The sequence below is a fragment of the Gavialis gangeticus genome, unplaced genomic scaffold (assembly GCF_001723915.1).
Source record: "Gavialis gangeticus isolate Ggan-Ray unplaced genomic scaffold, GavGan_comp1, whole genome shotgun sequence".
Classification (NCBI taxonomy): Eukaryota; Metazoa; Chordata; order Crocodylia; family Gavialidae; genus Gavialis; species Gavialis gangeticus.
The window spans coordinates 53,669,442-53,677,177 of NW_017729029.1; the positions used below are offsets into that span (position 1 = coordinate 53,669,442).

General features: G+C 45.6%; 1 protein-coding gene and 1 long non-coding RNA gene across 3 annotated transcripts in view; one reads left to right on the forward strand and one right to left on the reverse strand.

The window, feature by feature from the left end:
* The window catches only part of PGRMC1 (progesterone receptor membrane component 1), an 18,180-nt gene that overhangs the window by 4,360 nt on the left and 6,084 nt on the right, over positions 1 to 7,736 (reverse strand). The window lies entirely within an intron of this gene.
* The window catches only part of LOC109300791, a 7,238-nt gene continuing 5,460 nt past the window's right edge, over positions 5,959 to 7,736 (forward strand). The window contains exon 1 of the long non-coding RNA XR_002098330.1: positions 5,959 to 7,707. This is a non-coding gene — a long non-coding RNA (uncharacterized LOC109300791). The remainder of the gene's footprint in view (positions 7,708 to 7,736) is intronic.

The window sequence follows — 7,736 nt, forward strand, 5'->3', positions numbered from 1 at the left end:
CCCGCCCCGCCCGGGGCGGCACCAAGGGCCCGGGCCGAGCGCGGCGACGCCCCCAGGCACCGCGTGCGGGGCACCGCGCGCGATGCCTTGTGCTAGGGCAGCGAGAAGGCCCAGGCCCTTCCTGGGGCTCTGGGGGACAGGGCCGCTGGGGCGAGGCGGTCAACACACGCAAGGCCGCAGAGGTAGGAAAGAGGGAGCTGAAGATGGGAGGCGGCTCCCTCGGGGCGCGCTCCAGAGCCGCGCAGATCATCGCTTCCCTGGGGGGTCGGATGGTAGGCAGGGAGGGGAAACCAGCAAAAAAAGGAGAGATCTTCCATGTTGTTCTGCAACGAAATTTAAAATTAAAGAGGTTCGGAAACAGTGCCTTTTCTTAGGCCGGCTAAGACATGGCAAAAAAAAAGGACCTTTTCCTGCAAGATTTTGGGCTCACAAGCCCTTCCTTAGGCTCAGGGAAAATTCAGGATGGTAACAGGTCCCCAGAGGTAGAAAAAGCAACTTCATTTTTGCATGGAGGAAGCTGAAGGTGGAAGTCTGTTCCTCTGAGAGTGTCTTTGGGAGCTGCTTTTTGATGAGCTGCTACTGCCAGGCAGGTGATTGTACACTTTGGGTGAGCTGGAATCAAAGGGGGTGCAAGTGCATCAGTGCCCCCCCAATTTTTTTTTTTTTTTTGGTGAAAAAGTTTCATGTTCCAAGCCAAATCCACTCCAAATCCGGGAGTCAGTCAAGAACTATAAGCAGCCCAACAACTGGCAAACATCCTCTGCCCCACCTGGGGCTTGAAATGTTTCCAAATCCTTTGGCAGGCATCTTATGTGAAGGCCCAAGCCTTAGCCCCCAAGTTTTGCTTACCCTCAGCTGTACGGCCACAGGAGGAGTCACTCATCTCCATAAAGTGGGCATAAAGCTACAGTACCTCTCCGGGTACTGCCCCATGCCAGGAAAGTGGTTATCCCTGGGTGCAACTAGGGGACCACCTTGGTGTTCCCCTGCTCTGCCCCGATCCCCCGCCTGCAGCAGCATCCACAGAGATTGCCACGAGGAGCTGTGGTCCAAGCCCAGGGCTGGAGTACTTGCTGCCCCTCAGCCCCCTAGGCAAGCTGGGCAGATGCAGTAGTTGCACCTTGGAAACCTGATCCTGTCCCAGTCTTTTCACTGCTGGCTTCTTTATTTCTCTCTCTCACGGGTTTTCACTTTCCTCTCTTGCCCTGGAAGAAGAGCCCTCAGCCACTGCCGCCTCCACATCTCTTGGCCCCTGCCTCTCTCAGCCGGCAGTACAACACGCAAAGGAAGGTCTCGCACTGTACTGGCAGTTAAGACACTCACGGTCATGTTGCGTACTGCACGGTCAGTACAGCCCTGGGCGAGCCGACTCAGCTGTTTTGCAAGTCCTGCAAGTGCCCTGCCCAAATGTTAATCGCTTCATAACACTCCTCTGAAAGGGTTTTGTATTTAGGTAATTTATTCTACTCCTAGAAACAAGGGGAGAAAAAAGGGAAAGGGCTGAGAGGGGTTCTTTTCTAGCAAAAATTGCACAAAGTTATCACTAGATGGTGTTGCGAACAAACGTATCTTCCCACACGAGACAGGCTGAGAACAATGTCGGCCTCTTCTCTGTGAGCCAAGAGAGGTAGTTTGTCTCAAGTCACGCAGAAGCCTGGGTAGATTTGCCCTTTAAAAACTAACTAAATGCATCTCTGATTTAGCTAGCCTATGAAGAGCAAACCTGCCCTGCCTTCAGCCTGGTCTCTAAATTCAGGGAATGCACTAGATTTCACAGAGGCTCACAGGGAAGGTTTCACTGAAGCATGAGTTAGCAACTGTAAACTGGAATTTGCTTATGAAACAGTACAAAATGGCAGTTCATGCCCCTCAAATCACTGGTACTGGAGAGGCAACAGCATGCATACCAGGTACTACAAATCCAGGTTTATTCTCTATTGGATGGCTAGAATAATCCAAACTAGAGGATGGCTCATTTTATTACAACCCATTGCAGCGATTCCTCAGCTGGTCCACTGATGCGAGTAATTTGTTGTATGCAGTTACTAGTATTTAATCTAGCAGAAGCGTTCTTTTCTGGCTGTTTAATCATCTGCACATACATTTATTTCTTTTTTTTTTAAATTGCCCGATTGAAAGGTGAATAATTCATCTGTATATTAGTTACTTAAGAAAGCCCACATTCACCTGCATTCCTTTTTTTCTAAGGGGGTTGGGACCTCTGTATACACCGTCTCCCTTTTATACATGAAGGAACACTGCAAGCGGTGTTGCCAAGGGTGAATTCTCCAGGGTGCTTAGCAATCTTGCATGTCCTCATTCAGTTTTTAGTTCCATGCGAGTCTGGACGAAGTGCAGATTTCAGGATGGGGCCCAGTGAGATGTACAATACCAGTTCCAATTCCTTAAAACTGGGGTTGCACAAGTAAACAGTGCACAATGTGCAAGAAGTGAGGAGTCAGAGTGAAGCATGGAACGCAGCCATAATATACCCTACGGAAGAATTTGGTACAAGTGATAGTTGCTAATAGTGTTCGTGCAGCTGCTAGAATCAAATCTTTCCATATATCAATAGCTCTTTCCCATTGATGCCAATGTCCTGACCTTTACTTATGTTTTAAATGCCCAGTAACCAACATGAGACTGAGAGCAGTTTGTTTGATTGGTTTAGTTTAGTTTTTCCTCAATGGCAGGAAGGAGTTTTGTCCCTCTAAAGGCCACTAGGCTTCTATTAGCATTTCTGACCTGCCTAAGCAATAAGGTGCCAGACAGAACTTGTTCTGTCCTTGCAAGGTAGAGATTTTGCTACCACCTGCCATCCACTGTGGGAAACTCCGTTTTTATTGATCTGGAGCGCGAGAGCATTGAGACAGCCATTGGGTCAAACCACTGGATCCTAACCGGGACACTCTCAGACCTAGAATTGCATCAATGAAGTTGGATGACATAGAAGAGGCCCAACCCAATTTAAAATAGGACACTAGTTAGCTGCAGGGAGGTGAGCATGGCATCCCAGGAACAAAAGTAACACCCTGAAATGGAGTGCAAGGTCTTCCTTGCATTGTTTACAATGTTTTGTTCAGGGAGAACAGAAAAGGCAATTAAGTTAGATGGAGGACAGCTATTGCCCAATTTTTTTGCCTAATATACTGGGAAAGTGATATAAGGATAGCTGATCCTTGGATTAGTAAGGATCAGCAAATGCTGCCAAGGTTCCTAGTACCTTAGGTTATCTGCCACGTATGTACTAGTTGTGCAATTCAGGGCCACTTCTCTTCAAACTTGTTTTATTTAGAGAGGAAGTTTCAGCCCTCTTAGGATGTACTGTATTTAGGAAAAATGGTACAAAACATTTAGAAAATTGATAACATACAGGATAGGAATAAAACTAGGTGCCCCAAAAGGCATGGCAGAAATAGTTACATTTGTTCCTCATTTCTTACCACTGGAATAATCTCAGCACCAGTTATTCACAGCAGTGTGCTTACACAGAATACACAATACACAGAACCATGCTATAGACCAGTGGTTTTCAACCTTTTTCCACTTGCAGACCACTTTGGAAATTTCAAATGGAAGTGCAGACCCCTTTGAATGGTAAGAATGGATGTTCACATACTTTTGATTGATTATAGTCATCTTTTGCAGACACCTTAGACATAGTCTGTGGTGGACCCCAGGTTGAAAGCCACTGCCACAAAAATTGATAAAGCTGTCACAGCAGAATTCTTTCCCTGCACTAGTCGGGCAAACTGCTCAACCCCTGAGAATATCAGCTTGTTTCATTTTTCTTGCAAGTCAAAATAGCTTTTTTCTTTTTTAAATGCCCCTACTTGTTTTACAAAAGCTATAGCTCCAGCAAGTTTGAAACAGAACCAGCTTTAATATACTCTAGTATACTGCTTATTTGGTTTGCTTTTGGAATAGCATAGTAATTCTACTTTTAATTAGCTCTTCAGAGAGCCCTCCTTACTTCTAAACAAAACACCTAAATCTGCTACCTAAATTCCCCATTACATATGTCCTTTTTAGCTAGTAACTAAAAAAAAACACAAGTGTTTTAGGGTCCCTGCCTCCAGGCTGATCCTCAAGGTCCCTAACCATTCCTTTATAATAATTATGTCCAGCAATGCATCCTCCTTGCTTATTAACAACCAAACTAGAAGCAAAGGATCTTACTAAAGGACTCTGAAAGGGGCATTGTTCATTCTGCTGGTTTATTTCTCAAGAAACAATCCCTATAACAGCTTTCTTCCTCAGCTTGTCTGCCATACACATTTCAGCCCCAAAGCCCAAGAGTCAGCATTTTCAGAAGTTTCAGCTGAGATGTGTGCACCTTACATTTCCTTTGGCCCAGTTTTCAGGATTGATCATCACCGCTGTGGTTTCAGCTCCAGCTCCAGCTCCAGGCGGCATCAGTTGGGCAGTAAGCTTAGTTGATCCTCCTGAAAACACTAGCTTCAGGGGGCCAGTTGTGTCCTAGCTCACAGGGAAACTGGTAGGTACTTATGATATACCACCTAAATATTTTGTTAATGCCTTAATGGTCCCCGCCACCCCCAAATGTCAGCCAGGCACACAAGAATCTAGCCTCTCTATCCAGTAGTCATTTCTCTTAGCGCAGGTACAATTTCTGAGCAAGCCACATGAGAGGTGTTACTTAACTTCCTAATAAAAAACATAAAGGGATGAGGCAGAAGCTACATCTTACTTTCTCCAAGTCACTAGTGCCTGTATGACGGGAGGGCAAAATGCAGCCTGCGGGCCAGATGTGGACCACCAGGCCATTCTATCCAGCCCACGGGGCCCCTAGAAAAAAATTTAGAAAGGTAATATTTATCTGCCCCGGCTGCCTGTCATGCAGCCCTCAATGCCTTGCCAAACTCAGTAAGAAGCCCTCCTCCCAAAATAATTGCCTGCCCCTGATATATGAGCTAAGAAAACAGAATCCTTTTCAGCACTGGAATACCCCAGTAGCTGAGATCTTCTATAGAGGCCTCTACCTGATGTCAAATTGTGCTGTTGGTAGTGGACAAAATTCATCCCCATATGGGTCTAACACCAGACAACCACACTTCACCCCTCTTTGGATGTTCTCAGTGGTGGATTGTCCTTGTGCTGGCCCCCTCTTTATTTTGCAGCTCTCCTCTCATTCTTTCTAACTGGCTCCCTACTGGACAAACTCAGGTGGACTTGATAGCAAATGATGGGTCACATGTTCACAAAGGAAAAGGGAATGGTAAGAGATGCTAGAATGAGAGATCTCTCCAAAAGGAAGATGATGAAACACTGATGACTATCAGGCTCCTGCCAGTATGGGAATGGATTCATCAGAACATCTGCAGCATGAGAAGACTACAGATGGAGCCCATTACGCTGTAGTGGAGAATGTGTTAGAGATGTAGGGGAAGGATCTGTCAGCTGTAGCAGCCTGGCAATATGCTATTGAATTTCCCTTTTCAGCAACATCCAGGTGGAATTTGCTACTCAACCTGTTTTTTCAACCAGTTTTTCCTAGCACAGCTGTCAGTCAGACCATCAGGTCCACAGCTTCCATTTGGTCCTGCCAACTAGGGTCTTTGTCAATCACAGGAAAGCTGTCATGTTATCACAGAAAGAAACTGCAGTCAATTATTGACCTAGGTCAGCAACTCCAGGGTAGACACTAGGGCTCTTATACATGAAGAGAGGCTGCTCCGGCACACTGCAATTACAGCGCATCAGAGCAGACTTGATCAACTGAGTCTGCTGGAGTGTTGTAATTACTACACGCCAGCATCACACGCATCAGCATCCCTGTGCTGAAAAATGGCAGCAGGGCGCTTTAAGTTAAGGCTCATTCAATGAGCTTTAGTTCAAAGCACTTGGCTGCCATTTTTCAGTGCAGGGGTGCTGATACACATGATGCTCTGGGCACTTTCGGTTAGCACGGCTCTCGGAGCTGCGCTAATTAAAGCACCCCACCTCCCAGAGCACATCTATAAACACCTAAGTTCCAGACAGGAGCTCCAAGCATGGGCTCTTTTTCTTGGAGGTAACACGTGCCTGCGGTTCTCAGTAGGAGAGCCTTCAGGAAGGCTTGGTTGGGGTGTAGGGAGAAGGAGAGAGAAATCTATGCCTGCTTTTCAGTCCTAACATCTCTAACGTGTACACTGATGGCAAAGTAAGAGCTGATCCAATTCCTGCACTTCCTATAAAATAACTCCTTGTGATTTACCTAGAGTTCCAAGAAGATTTTCTTAAATCTGGAAAGTAAGTGTGAAAGAAGACTGAGCCAACTCTCAGTTCTAGACAGTAACATTGCTACTGTACCAACAGCTCAGTCGGTGCACTGAAACAACAGTACCACACAAGTTAATGGGCTACCACCTGGACTCTTTACCACACTGCAACACTTACTTATATGGAAATCAGTTGTTGAAAAATATCTTAATGCAGTCACAGCAATGTCAGAAGCATTACACCTTAAAAGAAGTCAAATTATTTCTGTGCCCTCTCTCATAGTACAAGAACCGTAACAACTTACATTGACCCTTCCATGGGGGCAGTTATGTATTTGTCAAGTCAGTATTTGTGTTCCTGATAGAGAATAGGTAAGTGTAGGGAAATCCTCAAAAATGTAGAGGAGAGAGTTGTCTCTGCACAAACTTGCACCAGTTTTGTTAAGCCTGTGCAACTCACTTTACAGCAATTCTCACTGCATTTGGAAGAGGCTTGTTTCTATTTAGCTTGAGCCCATTTAAATTAAACCGGAATAAGCAGAGTCACCCAGCCTTTTGCACTAGGACAGTTAGGTTGGGTTAAAAAAAATCATGTTAAGTGGGTGCAACTACATGTAGACAAGCCCAGAGATTACCATGGAGAAGAAAGTGAGAAGAAGAACAGAAGGAAAAAAAGAAAAGAAAAAAACAACAGCTGCAGGAATAGGCACATGTGGAAGGAATATCTTTCATTCCACCTCCTCAATAATCTTGCTGTCTAGTCTGATTTGACATATTTCTAGGTCCAAGCCAAGTTCCTGTCTCATTCCACCAGTGGTTCTTTTTATCTCCAGCTTTCTGATTCTGCCCATCATTTTAAAACGGGTAGGTTGTTTTTGGTTTTGATGCAAGTCGAGACTGTTAGGTAGTGGTCTGGGATGTCGTTTTCAACGTACGGTAAGATGATTCAGTTAATTTCATCCTTCCATTGACTCCCAGCAGCTCTAGTTATGCAGCATCCTCAAAGGAAACTCTTTTGGACCCTTGAAATCATTATTCATTTATTGCTGGTGAGTGTGTATAGCTACATAAGAAATACACTCTTGGAAGATGCTGTGACCAAGCCCAAAACAATCTTTGCGGCATCTATGGCAGCATACTTAAACATACACAAAACTTATAAATAGCATAGACTACAGTTACCAGGACAGGTGGAGACCGGTGAGGCGATACAGAAAAAGAATCTAACCATCAAACACATCACCGTCAGGCACGACCAAATTATTACAAAACTTGTGAGTGTACTGACTGCTTGCAGGCCAGGTTCTCTGTGGCATCCTGCCAGGAAGTTTTCAGGGAACCGAGATGCCCTGACTCTCCCAGGCCCAGCTAGGGCACCCTTTAGGCTGCTCCAGTTTACACGAGGGTCTGTGCACTGGCCAGAGACAGGTGTAGTAAATATGTTCCAGCTAGTTCTCCTCCTGCCTTGACATGCCGCCTGTGCCAGGTCCATGGGGAGGGAGGCACAAGAAATGC